The 17,820-nt window shown below is 47.2% G+C and overlaps 1 long non-coding RNA gene across 7 annotated transcripts in view; it reads right to left on the minus strand.

Annotated features, from left to right (window-relative positions):
• Positions 1 to 14,227: 14,227 nt before the first annotated feature.
• LOC130601573 (uncharacterized) overlaps positions 14,228 to 17,820 on the minus strand; it is a 33,758-nt gene continuing 30,165 nt past the window's right edge. For 4 of the 7 annotated variants that reach the window (XR_008972703.1, XR_008972702.1, XR_008972698.1 and 1 more), the window contains 2 exons: positions 15,444 to 15,585; positions 14,228 to 14,325 (listed from right to left, as the gene is read on the minus strand). This is a non-coding gene — a long non-coding RNA (uncharacterized LOC130601573). Of the gene's footprint in view, positions 14,344 to 15,443; positions 15,586 to 17,820 lie in introns of all 7 variants that reach the window. The other 3 variants (XR_008972701.1, XR_008972700.1, XR_008972699.1) reach the window with 3 other exon arrangements.

The raw sequence follows: 17,820 nt of genomic DNA on the forward strand, positions 1-17,820 counted from the left end.
AGTGGGATTTCCTGGGCCCCCTCCCATCACCCAGATTCCTAAAGCTGGTTTAAAGCAACTGAAAACCTTCCTGCGTAGAATTTTCCCTTGCAAAAATTAGCCCTCATGAAAATAAATAATTCCCAAAGGAAATTTCCATTTGATTACAAATATTGACTTGCTTGGGGGAAGGTGTTTTTTTGTGGTGGTTTTTTTTTAAACAAAAATCCATTTGGAATCAACATTTCCAAATTAAACATGTATGTTCCCTCTGTTATAGCACTTAACTTGTAAAATACCAATTTGGTTGCCAGTGGTTGGGGATTTCAGGAGTTTCTTCCATCCATATTTTTCTGCAAGAGCTGAACAAAGGGGTCGCCTTAAAATTGGGCAAAGCAGAGAAAAGATTTGTTTTAATTTTAAAGGATTAAAAGAATGAAATTTGAAATGTTGTAAATCATTTTCATGCTTATGAAAAGAACCTCACGTAAAAATGCATAACTATGTGTATTAAAGCTGTAGCTCCAGGAGATGCCTGAGCTGCAGGAGCACCAGGCAGAGCAGACACAGCGGGTGCTACCCCTCTGGCATCGCTCCGTAAGTCTCCACCATTCCACTGCTCCCGTTTCCAGCAGGTCGGGAGTCATTTTGTGTGGATGTGGCAGCCAGGAGACATGGGAGATGAGCAGACAGGTGGGAAAAACTCAGTGGTCCACCACCTTAGTGCTGGCACAAAGCTTTGCATGGGCTTCCCATCGTTTCTGGGTTGAACCATGAGCATGGGGACCTGCAGCATCCAGGACAGTAGATGATTCTATGGGTTACAGAACTCAGTTTTGGGCTTCACACCCCACCAGAGTTGTACTTCAGACACCTCTCTGGAGTTTGGACCTGCCAGACAATGCAAACCCAACTGCTTAGGATGTGTATTTTGGTTTTTTTTTCCCCCCAGATTCTCTCTTTCTCCGCTGTGAGTGACCCTTCTGCTCTCGGAAACACTGAAGCTCAGCTGAAACACTTCAGGAACTTCATGCACGTCAGACCATGGGTACTCAGGTGTGAATGTGCACTGCTTTTGCTGCTTCATGGATTAAAAAGAGGTAAGAAACAAACTCGGCTGCATCCAGTGTAGGAGCTTTGTCAGGGGAAAGAGGCTAATTGTTCTTTGTATGAGAAGGCCATGGTGAGCTCCTTGTCCTGCTTGGTTTTGCAGGGGGAAGAATGGGTAGGAGGAAGAGCAATATTCTGATGTAGATGGGGTTCCCATAGGCTATTTGTCCTGTGAGAGGTATTGACAGCAGCCAGCCTGCAGCCAAACGTGCCTCTGCCAAAATAAAACTAAATCATGATCATTATAAGTGACCCTGCCTGGAGTTGGGGGCTCTCTTGAAGCCTGAGTAAGGGGCAGAGGGGTTAAGCTCTCCCTGGAGTGAAGTGACCACCCCTGGTCCCTGCAGAAGATGAGCAAGCTTTAGCAGAGATACTGCATGTGGAGGCATCCAGGTATCAGCCAGAAACAACTCCAGACAGTGGAAGTGCTTTTTAGGAGCACTTTATTAATAGACACACATAACAAATGGCTGATAACAAATGCAAAAAGCCCTGGGACTAAAGGCCATTCATCGCAGCGGGAGGCACTGGGAGCAGCTCTCTCTGGCAGCAGAGCCACACTCTTACATCAAAGCAGGGAAAACAAATGCCTGAACTGTTTGTTACAGCAAAGGCGCAATCTCTGCACCTCCCAGCCATGCCTTAGCACGAGCAGGCGATGGGCTCTGGTAAGTGATGCTCAAGCCTGTCTTGCACCACACATAGCACAGTGAAGCCTGCAGACCTGGCTGCCCTCCCTGTGCCTGGCATGTACCTGACTTCGCGGTGATCAGCCCCAGTATCCGGCACTTGATCCATGATTCCTTAATGCTCTTCTTAAATTATAGTGTTTAAAATACACTGTTCTGTGCAGATATGATTAAGCTGTTTAGGACGATGGATGTTGCCAGTGAGGATAACCTCTCTTAAGGTTAATTAATCATTTGTAAACCAACCTTTGGATGTATGCATTATTCATTTGTACTCCTGAACTAATGGGCCAGATAATTTTCAGCTACTGGGGTTTTTTGTCAAAGTCTTTAGTTACTCCAGAACTGAGGGCAATTGCTGAGGTACAGGGAGGTCAATGCCCTGGGGCGTCACCTCCACGAGGGATGCTTGTACTTGCCCATCATTTAGACCACAGCCTGGGTTTAGGCTGGACCACAGCCCGACAGCCACTTTCCTTCCCCACCTGCGTATTCCTTCCTTGAAGCCTGACTGACCTTAAACTATCTTGAAGACTCCTCTCCAGGAGCCTGACATTTAAAAGTGCAGTGACAGAAAATAACTTCTTCTAAAAATACGTGTAACTTATTTACCAGCATGGGGAGAGAATTCAAATGACAACATACATATACATCGCACTGCTGGATGGGGACTTTTGTGGTAGCACTGCTTTCTCCTCCAGCAAAGCTGCTCCCTGTGGGACTGTGGCATGCAAAGCTTTTTCCCACTTCCAAACCTGGGACTGGCCAAGCAGGAGCAGGGATAAGGAGAAAGGGGATCCACATGTGTCCTCTCCTGGGGTGTAGGGAGAGCACAGCCTTGGGGAACCCAAGGAGATGATTTAACATCTCACAGCCACCAGGAGAGGATGGCAGGAAAAGACAAGCCACCTTTTACTAAGAAAACAGCAGATGGATCATTCTGTGTCAGATTACGTAAATGAATAGGGGGAAAAAAACAAAAAGAAAATTCCAAGGAAATCCAAGACTAAATGCAGCACAAACCAGTGAGCTCAGTACTCAGGAAACTGCTTGTATCTATCTCCATGGGGAAAAGCCTCCTGCACCCCATGTCCTTCCAAGTGAGAGCAAACCCTGCCCAAACAGGCTCATCACCCCCATCCTCACCCAAAATGTCAGCGTAGCCACAGGGCCATCTCCAGAACGTGAGGCATTCATGTATCTTTAATTATTGTTTCAGCCACACAAATCCATGCTGAATTAAAATTCATGATGGTTCTAGGGTACAAGTGCAAACAATTTGTTCAGTAAACTTTGCTCTAATTGGCATTCTGAAAACTTCCTGTTAATCAAGCCCCTTGGGCTCGCTTTACCAGTGTAGTTGTGCCTGTGAATGTCAGTGCTCAGAGGGTGCACGCATGTACGCCGATTTCAAGGGTCTTTATGAGATATTAACTCCTACACCTTGTCCTCATATTAATTTGCAAGTAATTTTTTAACAACCTTCTGTGGCCCTGTCTTTTATCTCGCTGCTTCATTACTTGAGGCAAGCGAGTGCCAGAGCATTTGTAAAACCCCAAACCAAACTGCACTCTACGATCCGAACGTGAAATGTCCCCGAGGGCACCTGAGATTCCTCGCTGTTGGAGCTGCTGTTCCAGTGGTACTTGACTCCAATTTCCACTGAAATTAGAAGATATTCTGGCCCCCACAGTTAATGTCAGGCACGTGAACAGTGCCTCTGCATGGAGGCTCCAGCCAAACACACTCAGAAACAGGGCGACGCTTTGGTCCCCATGAGCCTCATGAGGATATGAACATCGCCTGAAGAGTCAGGTATGAGCAGAGCTGCTTCTTCATAAAATCACAGAATGGTTTGGGTTGGAAGAGACCTTAAAGATCATCTTCAGTCCAGCCTCCCCCAGCCTGTGTTTGTGCTTGGAGTCGCCTCAACCCATGTGCAGGACCTTGCACTTGGCCTCAGGTCCCTCTGGATCCCATCCTTTCCAGTATGTCATCCCACCCACATGTACATGGCAAACATAAGAAATGACTCCAGGAGATGCCAGGGTCTGGGGGAGTCTTGCTGCAGAGCCCCGCTTCCCACATACTGTCCAACATTGACCAACTGGCCAGTTCTGGATCTTTTTTTCCCAAGCAACAGCCTCTCCACAGCAATGCCGAGTCAGTCCCACCTGGGACTACTGCCAGGAGGATTTCAGGAGCTTTCAGTTTTGCAGCCTTATCAGGCTAGTCCTTAACTTACATCCCAAGGGATTTGGGAATAGGAGAAGCTATATATAACGCGAGTGTCTGTTTCCCATCAGCGTAGTAAGACAGAAGAACAGAAATAACAGAATAATGAGCATCTGACAGGGATCAGGGGAGTGGTGGAGAAGCTCAATTGGATGGAAATACACGGTAAGAAAACACATGAGAACTGGCAGTTCCCAGAAGACACCAAAGATGGTGCACAACAGCAAAGTGCTCCTCTGTGAAAGCAGATAAGAAGCATAATTAGATGGCATTACAGCAGCAGCAGGGTCTGGAAGCTGGAAAGAAGTTGTACGGGAAGTCAAAACAGGTACGTGCCTGGAGGGAGAAGAGAGGAACAATACAGGTTCACAGCATGAGAACAGCTACGTCTGCACAAGGTTTTGGAGGCAACCAGCAAGGGTCTGCAAATAGATGTAAAAGGAGAACAGCAAGATGTGTAGGGATGCAAGCATCTGGGGAAGAACAGAGTGAGCGCTCAAAGCAGGAATTTGCCCTGTCACCCTTGTTTCAGTCTTTATGAAAAGGTTAATTGTGAATGAAACTTAATGAAACAGGCTTTGAAGGGAACTGTCGAGAAGAACCAGCAAAAGGGATGAAGTTTAAAGCCACTGGGATATGTCAAATGTATTCAAATTAAGAGGATCTGATGAAATGCACCCAAGAGCACTGAACCCTTGGTGGTTGTCTTCAAGATTTATGAAGGTGTAGAGGTCCCTGGAGGTGAGAGAAGCACCTCTTGTGTAAGAGAATAGCTTAAAAAAATGAGTAATCATCTTAATCTCAATTCCCTTAAAGAGGCTGGAAGAAAGTCTTAACTGAGCAACTTGTAAGATGTGATGATTAATAAAATCAAAGAACATGGGTTTGTCAAGAACCAGTCATGTCAACCCAATGTGACTTCCTTCAACCATGACAACCAAATGTGACTGTTCCTATGGCAACGGGCATACTGGATGATGGGGAGAGCAGAAAACATGTGAGTGAGGCCTTTTGGATTTTCCCCCTGGACAGCCTCAAACAAAGAAAACACCCTCCAAAACCAATCAGAGCTCGACAGGCAGAGCAACCCCTCCTGAAGAAGAGGAATGGAGGAGAAGGAGTTTTCTTTCTCCAACCTCCAGTGTGGCTCTAGAGGAGGTACTGTCAGCTTTCCTCTCTATACAGCCAATGAGCTGCCTTTTTCCAATTTGGCAAACCACAGCTTTGCCCAAGGACAGCTCCTTTCCCAAGGGAAATTGAGACTAAACCTCTGTTACACTGATTTCCAGCATCTCATGTTGGTTTATCCTTAATTCCCCCATGACATCAGCATCCCCATGCGTATTTAAGCAGAACCATTTTGGTGCAGCTTTATCCCATATCAAACGGATACTGGCATCGAGCCAAAAGGATGCTTTTGATGGAGCTTCAGGTTCTCCTCCTGGTTTGGAAGTGGTGGAGATCTGTACAAGCAGCCTGTGAAGCCTGTGTGTGAGCATGGAGGCTTTGCCCCTCCGCTCTCAGCCCTCCAGATGGATGGATGAACTGATGGATGAGGACCCTCGCAAGCTCCAGACAAGGGACTTTGTGAGCTGTAAGAACTGCTGCTGGAGGGATGCAGGAACAGAAGCTTTTGATACCGTTTCAAACAATGTGTAATTATCAGGTAGCTGAAAATTAGCCCATCTGTGCCTCGGGAAAAGACAATGAGAAGTTATGTGTTACTAATGGCTGAAAAGCGCTGGCAACACAAAACAGGGAATTTTCAGTAAACTTTTCTCTTAAGGTAATGTAATTACACGGTGTAATCCCCAAATCTCCTGACTTTTTGGTGGGTTTTGATAAAGCTTACGAGGTCTTCATCCTCCTTTCTTTTTCTTCTCCTCATTGCAGCAGCACTGTCTCTGGCATTTTGAGCTGTGCCAGCTGTCTGGCTGGGCCACCTAAAACAGCAGATGTGGGGAACATAAACTGCCTTTACAGCAGAACAGCTAACAACATGCATAAGGTTTTTCTAAAGCAGATTGTAAATACCCACCCTGCCTTTGCCACAGCCTCCTATCTGAATACAAAGCACCCAAGCTTGGAATACTACTGGTAGTGTTGGCTGGCCAGAGCCCGGGTCTGTGATTCAGGTCAATGCACACTCAAGGAACAGCATGGTTCAGATTTAGGACCCCTTTTGTTTTCTCTGCTTTTGGTCCCTGCTGATCTAGCATGCTTTCCTTAAGTGCCTGAGGATCCAGTGATAAGGTCTTTGGGGGTTGATGAAGCAAAACTGGAATAGCATAAACCTCGTGCAAACAGTCCAGGCAGAGTAAATAGCTCCTGATTTTTTTATTCATACTTTTGTCTGTGGAATAACTGGGAGTAAATTGCTTTTTCCTTTCCTAGTCCAAATTATTCAGAGAATTTTTCTGCTGATTTTTGCTATTCTCCCTTTCGAGAGCATTTGCTCTCCAAGACGGCCCGCTTAGCACTGAATGGAAAGCAAATGTTGCCTTCACCTTCAGTGAACTTTGAAGCAATTGATTTTTACCAGCAGAAAAGAAGAGCTGAGAAGTGACAGCTCGTGGGCTTTGCAGAGGATGAATTTTGCCATTTCACGACTGCCCATGCAGGAGGATACAGGCGTCCCAGCAGAAAGATGACACATGTTCTTTCGACTCATCTCCATTCAGCCACCAGCCCTGTCCTCTTTCACACGTGGGTTCCTTGGACCGCCAGCTTCTCTGCAGCCGCCCTGCAGATTCTTTAAGCAACCCATAATAGGGAGGGCTCCAAGGGAAATTATTCTTGCTAGCTTTTGTCTGGTAATCTGAGGTCAAGAAAACAAACTGCTTCCCCTCTGTTCTCTCCAGTGCCGTGGCAAAAAATGCAGCCAAGCTCCAGCACCGAGAACAAAAGCAGAGTTGGCACAAACACAGGAGCTTCTTAAATGAGTTTGCCACTAGCCGGAAGGGCTGCAAATTGAAGCAAAGATAAGCCCCTTAGCATTTTCCTTCTTTAATCCAAGCCTCATAAAAGCAGAGATGTGTTTCTAGTCAGTGGGCTTTTACACAGAGGCAGGTATTTCATTTACCCAAAAAACCCCTGGATCGGATAAATTATTAATGTTATTTATAAAGGCAATTCTGCCATTCAGCAACTTCTTTTGGATCCCTACTCTTAATCTCCCTGCTTAGCATAAGATACACTCCAGTTAAAAGGCAAAATCACATTCCCTTACAAGGCCTGCAAAATAACGGAGTGCTGAGGTGCCTGAAAAAGGGTTGTAGTTTAAATTCTGCTATAAAGACTAATACATTTATCAGTGGAAAACATAAGCCCCTCTTGCTTGTTCCCTCCCTTCGTGCTGGATGGGGCCTCACTCACACGCATCAAGAGCCATCAAAGCTACTCAGCGAGAATGATGGAGATGCAGAACACGCGACTGCTTACACAGCCTGTTAAGGATGTTTGGTGGCTGGGGGGAGCAATATGGTGAGACAGCAAGTAATCCTGTCCTCTCCTATAATGTGTCCTCTGGGACACCCACAGCTATGTAGGGCTTCTGCAGGCTGAGCCCTACACACACCCCATGGATCAAGGTGTTATGAAGGGCAGAAACACCAGAAGAAATACCCATATGTCTCATCGAGTGGACACGTAGGTTCCCATGGTCGGGAAATGGAATCAGGATGCTCTCAGTTCCAAAACAGGTCCTCAGAGACCTCAGGAGAGCTGCCACAATGGTGACATTGCAGATCTCAACCACAGTAAAACCAGCATGGAACATAAACATGAGGAGCAAGGGAATGAGGACAAGAAACTAAGAGTCCTGGTGCATGGCCAGCATCACCATTTCATTGAATCACAGAATCACAGACTGGTTTGGGTAGAAGGGACCTTAAAGCTCATCCAGTTCCAACCCCTGCCACAGGCAGGGACACCTTCCACTAGAGCAGCTTGCTCCAAGCCCCTGTGTCCCCTGTGGCCTTGAACACTGCCAGGGATGGGGCAGCCACAGCTTCTCTGGGCACCCTGTGCCAGCGCCTCAGCACCCTCCCAGGGAAGAGCTTCTGCCTAAGAGCTCATCTCAGTCTCCCCTCTGGCAGGTTAAAGCCATTCCCCTTGGCCTGTCCCTACAGGCCCTTGTTCAAAGCCCTTCTGCAGGTTTCCTATAGCCCCTTTAGGCACTGGGAGCTGCTCTAAGGTCTGCCCTTAAGGATCTTTCTCTTTTCCAGGCTGAACAATTGCAATTTCAGTTGCAACAGTGGACATGATGGACAAGCTCCCATGGCAGAGTGCCAGCACTGACAGGTAAACAGCACCCCTTCCCTCACCAGCGTGGCAATGGGTGGTTTGGGGTTAAATACCCTCACTGAGGAAAAGGAGATCTAACATTTCCCCCAAAAAATGTGCTCAAGCCTCTAGGAGGGGAACAATGGCTCCTTGCTCCCACATCAGGACTACACACGGAATTAACTAAAACATATACCTGCTGTGACCTATACACGTACTGTTGGTCATCACACCACAGGTACATACAGCCATAAGCCATCCTCCAAATTTGAGGGCAACACATGTGTTGCATGACAGCGAATGGCAGCACATGGGATTGCAGGTGGGTTTGGACAGCTTCTCAGGCAACGTTTCCTCCATGCAATACGCATGTGCTGTGAAATCCTATTTCTCAGCGTTTTCCTCTCCAAAGGCTGCACGACAAACTGCTTAATTGAGCAGCCAGCACCAGCTGATGTTTTACTTCAGCATGATTTAAAGCAAGGCGAAGGATGTTTGTTTGCTAAACTCCCTCCACCTTTTCACAGTAGGGTTACGACAGCGACGTGTATTTTGCATAGACAGCGTCGCCCCACAGGAAGAAGCACTCGGGATGTTCAGGATCCGTTTTTCCTCCTGGGTTGGGTGCTGGGGATGAGCAGCAGCTCGTGGGTGGCAGCATGGTTTGTCTTTGATCAGCCATGAGCAGGGAGAGCTCCTGCAGCTGTGCTTGAAGCTGGAGATGTCTAAGCTACGGGCACCTCTGAGAAGCGCGCTTTTATGTCAAAATGACTTATTATGATTTTAAGTTTGTTCGGGAAGCTGGAATGAAATATTTAAACACAGCATCAGAGCAGCATTTTATTCTCAGGAAAATGCTGAAATGCCATTTGCAAATCAGCAATGTTTAAAATTTTGCTTTGAAACAGCAGCATCTTTATGCAACTGGTTTGTTTTTTTTTCCTTTCTAGGAAGAAAGAAATAGGGGGGAAAACAGCTGAGAGATTGGCCATTTCCTCACAAATGAGACATCTGCTTTTCAGTCTGTTCTGGTGAGTCTGTTTGGAGCCATCATTCCCATTTGGAGCAAGGAGAATCTGCCTCCAGAGCAGCCTATGTTGTTGCATCCAGTATTCAAATTACATTATCTTTGTTTCTTGCACTGATGACGAGACATTTAGGTTGGAGAACTCCACTGGGCATTACGGCTGCTCTGAAGGGTTTGCATGATTTGAAATAAATATCATAAAAGAAATAGCAAGTTCTTGTATAAAAGGATGTCTGTCCCATTTTATATTTTACTGGAGCAGTCTTCATTTTCTTTTAGGTACAGTTTCTTCATTTGCAGTCCTTACTTTCCTTATGTATATATTATATCTTGTTAAACACAAGAAAACAGCTTACTTCAGTCCCTCCTCAGCACTCACACAGTCTCATACCAAGGCCAGGTTGGACGGGGCTTGGAGCAAGCTGCTCTAGTGGAAGGTGTCCCTGCCCATGGCAGGGGTTGGAGCTGAATGAGCTTTAGGGTTCCTTCAACTCAAACCAGTCTGGGATTCTATGATTCTATATCCAAGTCCTTGCTGTTCCCAAGCAGCACACAGCTCTGGGCATGTAGCCCAGAGCCATCAAAGTTCTTTGGTGTCTTGGTCTGGGTGGCATTTGGGTTACACTGAAATTTCATCAATGTAAGTGCCTGTATTTTGAGAAGTGAATTAAACTATTTCCATTGGGAAAAGTAGTTGCAAAAACTGGCATTTGAGGTTCAAACTGCTAATAAAGAAAGGGTTATTCTATGATAGTGACCAAAATATACTCATATTCAGTATCTTAGGAAGATCAAAAAGTTCCAAATCTCTTAAGATGATGTCTGATTTAAAACAAAACAAAACACCAAACTTCTGATTTGTATACAGCTTGTTCATAGGGGTTTTTAATTCAACATTCAAAGAACTGTAAGGATAAAGTGTTGGCAAGCAGCATAAAAAATTGCTTAAAAATAACACTGGAAGGTGTCGGAAGAAACGCACCTCATTTATCCCAACCCCTAAGGATCCAAAATAGCTGACAGGGTTGAAAAGAGGAGTAGAGTAGGTGTAAGAAAAACCCTTCCACACGGAAGGCAGGTCTAACTGGAGAGTGTAGGCTGAAGCATGCCTTGGCCAGTTAAATGCACAGTGATAATGTCAGGCTAGTACAAGATTTTAAGGCACAAAGGCAGCTTCCTCAGCAGCCAGCATGGATAGCACAGAGCTAGGAATTTTCTAATTCCCAGGTCTAGGGTAGGCTACGGTGGTCCTATGGGTTTCTCTTTGGATCAAGCTGTCCTGTACATACCCAACATTCAGGAAGCCAGCAGATCTCCAGCCTGAAAGCACTGCTCTTGTAAATCCTCCCTGAGAGTTGAGCCAAAGTCTCTCACAAGCTGTAGATACACTGTGAAATAAGACAAAATCAGTCTCTGTTAGCAATGCAATAATCAGGACTGTCTCCAGCTGATCCCAATTTCTCCATTAGTTCACCAGCTCACTGATATTTCAGGCCCTGCTTTCTTGCTGACAAAGCTCCCACAGCCATTTCCAGCACCCAAACCTGCATCAGCCTCTCTAGCTGCTTCTCTCGGAGCCCACTTGTGCCCATGGATAGTAGCTCACTTGTGCCCATGCCAAGTGTAGCTGTGATTTCTTGTGCCCTAAAAGTAGACCCTAATCAATGATGTTCCCACCATACAACACTTAAATTGTAGCCATGCTTGGAAACGTACCCACAACTGTCAGCTGATGCTTTTGGCTCTATGCCTGCCTTCCTCACCTGCTCCTTGCTGCTACAAACAGGGAGGCAAAACTCCTGCTATCATTGTGCAGGTGATTAGAGGAAATTGCATTGCTCAAGCACTTGGTAGCTGCAGCCATGCTTCAGCTCTTGACTTGCCTGCTGGGAAGCTGCCAGAGAGAGGGAAGTGTAGGCATAAAATGAATAGCAGAAGAGATTGCAGGTAATTATGTTTCTTAAGCTGTTAACAGGATTGGCCATTTGATAAATGAGAGGATTTGGGAATGTTTTGTCACTGACAAGCTATTGTAAGATCCGAGTGGAAATGGGAGAGTTTCTCTTCCGTAGGATGAACAAGAGGGAAATTCTCCCGGGATGATTACAGACCATGAAATTCATCTGAAGCCTGGATGCCAGCACACAGAAGCAAGAGGACAGACACAGGACTCCTTCTGCTGAGAAAAATGAATCAGGTCACTTACATAAGCAATTGATTTGGTTTTGGTGCCCCTCCAGTGTCCCCAGAGTCTTTGGTCCATTTATTTTGCCCCCCACACCCCTGTATATGCTTGCTGGTGCTACCAAGGTACCTCAAAGCCCTCTGTCTGCTTTTCAGTCCTTGGAATCCGTGTCTCCCCTTTGGTCTTCTCAACCTTTTGGTTTGCTTTTGTGGTTTCCTAGCTAGTTGGAGATCTGAGAGGGAAACCAGCACTGCTCTGTTTGTCCTTCTCCAACAGTGCTCCTCAGGGTGGTTTCGGGTACCCCTGGAGCCCCTCTGTTTCTTTTCCAGTGTCCTCAAGGGCCTTGGTGTGCTTTTTTGGGGTGCCCCAGAGCTTTCAACCTGCTTTTTGGTGCTCCTGCCCCGGGAGTCTGTGTACTTTGGTGGGCCCAGGAGCCTTCCATGTGCTCTCAGGACTATCAGTCCCATTACACAGCAGTGAGGCAAGGACAGGGCCCAGTCTCACAGCCATCAGCATGGGGATGGGAAGCAGGGGTACATCTTCTTAAGCCATTCACCAGTAAGTAAGTCTGAAGAAGAGGGGCAGGATGAAGCTGGACCTGGTTGAGGGGAGGGCAGTCAGGACTCAGCCCAGGGATGGCGCATGAGTCTGCTCTGGTGTGAAGGGTTCTGCTCTGCAGCAAGGAGTGGTGGTGTCAGCAAAGTGAATCACACAGTTTAGTGTTAAAAATCACCTCAGATGACAGTGGCTCTCTGCCATGACCCTCTGGGGCCTACATCCTGCCTGGTACAGATCCTGCTCCCAGCACAGCACTGGAGGTCAGAGAAAGTGGTAAGCAAAGAACAAATAAAACTCCTTTGTGCTGCTTTTGGAAACTGCCTCCCCCAGTCAGGGCCCAGAGCCCAAGGCAGACCCTGGTTTAGTGCAAGAGCAAAGGAAGAGAGAAAGGATCTCCAAGGTCTCTATCACAGCTTTTCACTGCTTTGCTTTACCTGAATTTTAGCAGCCAAAGCCGGGTTATTTGTATTGTTTTGGTTTCCCTGCAGTTATTAGCAGAGAAGGTTGCTGGGAAGAAGCTGGGAGCCCTCACATCTCATTTTCCCAGCTGGAGCTCTGTTTGCTGGGCCCTTGCTGAAATGGAGTAAAAAGCAAGCTGGGCTGAAAGGAGCATCTGCAAAGGCAAAGAAACAGCTCCTTATGGCACTTACCCCCTGCAACGAAATAAAAGTTGCAACACTGAGACAGCCCTTTTAGCTCCACTAGCACAGTAACAAGCTCTTTCTGATGCAGGAGCTGTGGGACAAGCTGAGAGTGAGGAGCAGGGCAAGGTACGCTCCAGAGATCTGTTACTAGGCATTAAGTAAGCAATGCATTGAATAAACTGAAAGTCACCTTGTCTCAGTTGTGGCTTTGCTCCACTTTTGATTTCCAAGAGGAAAACTAGCCCAGTGTGATGCCAGCATGCTTGATTCCTTCTCAGCGCTTGCTGTGGTGCAGCTTCTCAGCAAGGGCTGTGAGGAACTGGCAAACACAGGCCCTTTCCTCCTGTGGCAGCTCCTTAAAGAGCAAATGAAGGCAAAATCCAGTTCCTGCTCCTTCAAACAGGGCCTCTGGAAAACAAGATCACTTACTCTTTGCAGCTCGAGATGACGTCTAAAATGGTGGCTCCAAGCAGCTGATGGAGGGCGGGCAAGAGGTGAAATAGCAGTTATTCTTAGCAATAAGCACTTAGGAAAACTGAGAAATAGCAGAAATAGAAAGCTTTTATCTACAAACAATAGGACTCAATCCCCTGCTTTAACCAAAGCAGGGTCAGGCATGCAGATGCATGCACTGGATTTGTGCAGCTCCAGCAGCCCCCAGCCAAGCCCTGGGACTCACTTCTCTATACCCAGCAAGAGTTAGAGCTTCAGCCACAGCTAAGCAAATCCCAAAGCTCATCCAAAAGCACAGGGCAGCCACAGGAACTGCCACCTTGAGTGGGTTGAAGTTCAAGCACAGAGATGCTTGTTCTTGCCAGCACATTTAAGTAAGGAGGATGGTTTGCCAACCTGCTCCTGGGATAGACAGATGAGAGACTTCCCAAAGAGCCGACCCACAGGACAGCCTTTGCCATTTATAAACCCCTTCCCAGCCATGGGAACTAGAATGATCAGAAAAAGCTTTTATCTACAATGAAGAGCATCTGACAAGGGAAGGCTGAACCAGCTGCACCTTCAGTCCCAGACAGACCTATAGAACATGCCCACAGGCAATCCCAGCACCATAAAGATGATCTCGGTCCAAAAGCCAGCCACTACTCACTCCAAACAGCCTCAGCTCAGCAGCTGACCCCTGCAGCCCTCATACCTCTTCAGGTAAGCATCAGGTCTTCTGGGTGTTCCTCAAACTAACTTTTCAGCTCAGATTTACCTGTGCTCCTACTTGTTTGACCTACATCAGCCTTTCCTATGGGGACAGCACAGTCCAGCTCTGCCTCTGTAGTGCAGCTCTCTGCTTTCACAGCAGAGCCCTGAAAACAGCCCCCTGCCATCACCTCAGTCATGGGGGACCCTGCAGGATCACCTGGGATCACCATGCCTCTGGCTAGCAGCAAGGGATCCCCTCCAGTCCCCCTGCCTCGACCTTTGGGCACAACCAACCCACCAGGAATGGGGTACCAGATGTCAAAGCCTCTTTGGGGCTCAGCTTTGATCACTCAGCACTCGCCTGGCATCTTCTCCCATGCACGCATCTTCCCTTGGTCCCCATAGCATCAAGGCTGCGCTGCTCACCAGGGACTTCTGATGTTTTACTGCAGCAAAACAGCATCATCTCTGCTGACAGAAAAGCTCCTGGTGAGTAAACGAGGGTACAACCAGACCAACACAGGTCTCCAACAGCCCAGGTCAGTCTCCTGCCCTGCAAACAAACTTAAATGCTATTAGGAAGCTGGTTCACTGCTGAGGAAGAGCCCAATTCCCAACAGCTTCCCAAAACACCATACCTGATAGGGAATACCATGCACCATGTCCCATCTCATAGCACACCTCTTGTGCTCTGAGCAGAGCTGCCTGCCTAACACACACCCTGACCCACGCACCCAAGGGGGACATGTGCAGGGACCCCAAATCACCCCCAGAACACAACAAGAGCAGGCATGAACTTTCCGCACTTCCTCCAGAAGCCATGCTCAGGGAGGACTGTCATGCAGGGCTGCTCCAAGCCCCTGTGTCCAACCTGGCCTTGAACACTGCCAGGGATGGGGCAGCCACAGCTTCTCTGGGCACCCTGTGCCAGCACCTCAGCACCCTCACAGGGAAGAGCTTCTGCCTAAGAGCTCATCTCAGTCTCCCCTCTGGCAGGTTAAAGCCATTCCCCTTGGCCTGGCCCTGCAGGCCCTTGTCTGAGGCCCCTCTCCAGGTTTCCTGTAGCCCCTTTAGGCACTGGAGCTGCTCTAAGGTCTCCCCTTGAGGAGCCTTCTCTTCTCCAAGCTGAACCAGCCCAGCTCTCCTATCCCGACAGCTGTGGGGAAGAGCTTGTGCCAAGGCAGGGGGATGTCTGCCCCTGGGAATAGAGAAGCTGCTCCAGCTCTGAAGAGAGATACTTAAAATTACTGCAGTTTCCAGAGACAGAAAGAAAGGGACCAGCACAGCTACCTGATGTTGAACCTGCTCTGGAGGGGCAGTAGGAACTCAGGGTAGGGCATCGATTGATGTGAGAACAGAAGTGAGCAGGCACAGCCTTAGAGGTGAGACAGTGCAATGCTACCAGTTCACTCTTTACAGAAAAGGAAAAGGCAATAGAATAAAACTTACTTCTAACAACACATGAAAGGAAATACAAGGACTTGAAAGGCTGCAGGACAGACGTACAGACATCTGTGCTGTTCATTAGTCTGTGCTTTTTCCCTTCAGAAGATTGTTCCCAAAAAAGAAGGTAAAGCGCTCCTCACCTGTACTCTTCCTCCAGCTCCAGAGGCACAGCAGCCCTGGCACAATCACAGCAACAAACTGCTCCAGGATGTGGCTGCTGCCTCCAGTCCTCAGCTGTGTCCTTTGCTTCCCCTCAACCACAGCACTGCTGGCTCCATCCTGCTGGATAAATCATGTGCTCACTTTCTACTCTTCTAAGGTAAACCAGCTGTAGCATAAAAACAACGGGCTGAAATTGAAAACCCCTCTTTTTCCCCCACCTTCACACCTACCAGCACCTCAAAAACCCAGTTTGGTCATGGCAACATCCAGTCTCTTTCAATTATCCTTGTGGTTCTGTTTAAATATGTGAGTTCCTTTGCTTGGGAAGTGGTTATTCAAGAGTTGTGTTAGTGTCTTTCTGTAGGGAGACCTGTAAGTAACCTTACTAATCTATTTCTGTTTTTTTAAGCTGCTGTCCAGGTTAAGCTCCATGTAGCTATCAGAACCAGACGCTCAGATTAAGGGCTGTGTTTCTGCATGCTCACAAAGAGAAAAGGGAGCCATTTATAGTATTTCTTAAATGTCAAATTACTTTTGGTGCCCCTGAAACCTTCATGTGGTTTTCAGTATGAACCAGAGCGCTCTGTTTGGGTCTCAGTGCCAAACCCCAGAGGCTTCTGTATTCATTACCACAGAATCACAAACTGGTTGGGTTGGAAGGGACCTTAAAGCTCATCCAGTTCCAACCCCTGCCACGGGCAGGGACACCTTCCACTAGAGCAGCTTGCTCCAAGCCCTGTGTCCAACCTGGCCTTGAACACTGCCAGGGATGGGGCAGCCACAGCTTCTCTGGGCACCCTGTGCCAGCGCCTCAGCACCCTCACAGGGAAGAGCTTCTGCCTAAGAGCTCATCTCAGCCTCCCCTCTGGCAGGTTAAAGCCATTCCCCTTGGCCTGTCCCTACAGGCCCTTTTCCAAAGCCCCTCTCCAGGTCTCTTGTGGTTTTTAAAACCTGTGTATGAATTTTTTCTGAATATTTATGCCCCATGGAAAATGCTGTGTTCAGACGTGGGGAGGCTCTGTAGGTACCTAGACCAACATCTGGAGTGTTTAATCTCCCCTGACTATATCATAGTAGCATCACACAGAGATGCTTACAGGCACAGCACAGATCAGCCTAGTCAAAACATCTAACTCTTCCCTCTGTGCTCTCTATTCTGGATTTTGCACATTCTCACTCCACCATAATGACGTGTGCCCATCTGCAAAGTGTCTTAAGGCTCCATTGCTTGCTAGCAACCACAGCCCTCGGATGACAGATGAACCAGAAAGCAATAAGGAGGTTTTACATGCCCCAGCAATCAGTGCTGGAAGCAGGAGCAAAGGCTCCCTGCTGGAGGGAGGCTCAGCAAAGGCAGTGTGCCTAGAACACCATCCCTCTTCCAAACATTAGCCCCACTCCTCAGCCAAGGCTGGAAAGGACAGGATGGCCCGTATCTTCAGTACGCCAGCACCTGATGGAATAACTGAGACTTCCAAGTTAATCTAGTGGAAAGAGTTTTGAAACAACTTGAAGGAAGCAACATGAATATGCAGCAAATATAGTTGAAACCCGCTGTCTATTGAAATGGCTCATTAATACTGCACAGACAAAGCAAATGAGTGATGCTTACTGCAGAGTTACCAGTGAACATATCTGTGCCTGGATTATCGAAGCAGTGCAGAATATGTCACCCCATATGGTTTGCCTGAAGAGGCTGTTTCAGATAATGGTTCTCGTGTTGTTTCCATGGAATTTCAATATTCCCCACAAGACACTCGCTGGAGCACTCCAGAGCAACCTTGTGTCATTTGGTACTGCATGAACTAGCAGAATGCTGGGTACTTACAATTAAAAGTGGATTACAGAAAAATAATCATGAAGTTCAGACTTGAAAAAAGGAAGCATGCGATGTTTTCACTGGAATCAGGGAACTAAAACCTAATTCCAATGTCATTCTTTAATGGAAAGTGTCGCTCACAAAATAATTTTATGTACATGGATAAAGTTAATCAAAATCATTGGAAGAAAAGCAGCAAAAGATTAAGTATCCACAAAAATCTGCTGAGGCACCAGGGATCTCTTAGCAGGAAGGATGGAAGGAAAGAACTGGGACTCATGCTCCATCTGCTAATAATGAAAACGAAGAGATACAGTGGTGCGAGTACAAGAGAAAGGTTCACTAAGGAAAAGCCCTTCAGATTAAAGTACTGTAACTATAGTTTTAAGAAAAGAAAGCCACTGGGCTTTAAGGTACAAAGACCACCAAAGCCATCCTACTCGGACAAATCAAAGTGCCATGGACTCTCTCTGCTCACATCTTGTGACCTGTAGTGGGTGCTATGAGAAAACTTTACAGCATAAGATAAATGTGTA

Source organism: Pezoporus wallicus, unplaced genomic scaffold, assembly GCF_028554395.1.
Source record: "Pezoporus wallicus isolate ANWC-B61680 ecotype Strahan unplaced genomic scaffold, APGP_CSIRO_Pwel_v1 contig_11153, whole genome shotgun sequence".
NCBI classification, from domain to species: Eukaryota; Metazoa; Chordata; class Aves; order Psittaciformes; family Psittacidae; genus Pezoporus; species Pezoporus wallicus.